Source organism: Haliaeetus leucocephalus, unplaced genomic scaffold (genome assembly GCF_000737465.1).
Source record: "Haliaeetus leucocephalus isolate CR32 unplaced genomic scaffold, Haliaeetus_leucocephalus-4.0 Scaffold149, whole genome shotgun sequence".
Classification (NCBI taxonomy): domain Eukaryota; kingdom Metazoa; phylum Chordata; class Aves; order Accipitriformes; family Accipitridae; genus Haliaeetus; species Haliaeetus leucocephalus.
The window spans coordinates 519,338-520,420 of record NW_010972585.1 but is presented as its reverse complement, the minus strand read 5'-3'; positions in this window follow the sequence as shown (position 1 = coordinate 520,420).

Below are 1,083 nucleotides of genomic sequence, written 5' to 3'. Positions count from 1 at the left end.
TTCAGGCTGCTGCTGGGGAGAGGACGGCGGAAAGGAGGGAGAAGGAGCTCAGCGCAGAAAGCCTCTCCCTTGCCAGCAGACAAGGCAGGGGTGCTGGAAGCACAGTGCTGCATGCAGGGAACGAGAGTCACCACCTCTCTCCCCTACTCGGCAAAGAAACGGGGAGTAGCTGTGCGCCCGTGTCCTGCACATCCCTCCTGAGAACATGTTGATTACTCGCTGAGCTGCATGGGCTGCAAACTGGCTGCCATCGCCCTCCTCCCCGTTCCCGCAGAGCTTGCCTCCTGCCGCCGACACGTCTCTCCACCTGCGGTTCCCGCTGCCGAAAATCCCACCAACCACCACTACCTGCTCCTTGCTCAGAGATGGCTTAGCACTGCGGCTTAAGACCAAAGCCGGCCTGTGCACTTTGTATTTCTGTGCAGCGTGTCCCCGTTGCGAGAAAAAAGACCCCGTGTGCTCCCGCAGAGGTGAGCGGGACATCTGTCCTCTGCACTGCCTCTTGGCCCTGCTCGGCTCACCCAGAGCCTTCCTTCACGGGTGAAACCAAGGATGCGTCATGAAAATTCGCAGCAGGCCCATGCCGGCCGAGGAGAGAGGCTAGGACGCAAAGTGTAGACTTAGAAGAGTTATTCATGCACGTGCGGTGTCCCAGCCAAATTGGGGCACCCCAGCTGTGGTTTCACACCGGGTTCTCATGGCCTTCAAACGTTCGGGTCCGACACGATTTGACTAGTCACTAACACCTGCAGTACCGATTACTAACCATAGTAAAACTTTGCAAAGCAACTTTATTTTTGCAGCATTCTTGCTGCTCGTCTATTGGTCCAGACGACCCCGGAGTCAGCCTTGCTGGAGTTACTTATGTGTAACACCAGACGATACCGGGAGGGTTTCAAAGAGCTGTCGGAGGGGCGAGGGTGCTGGTGTTATCTTGGCTGTCCAGGGGTATCCTCTATCCTCCACGGAGAGCTCTAACCTTCCGAGAAGCGAAGTCCTGACTTCCAGGGCCGGGCTGTCCTTTAGTTTGTTTTACTTAAGCACGAGCAATACCCAAGTCTCCGGTGAAATCCCACTACCTCG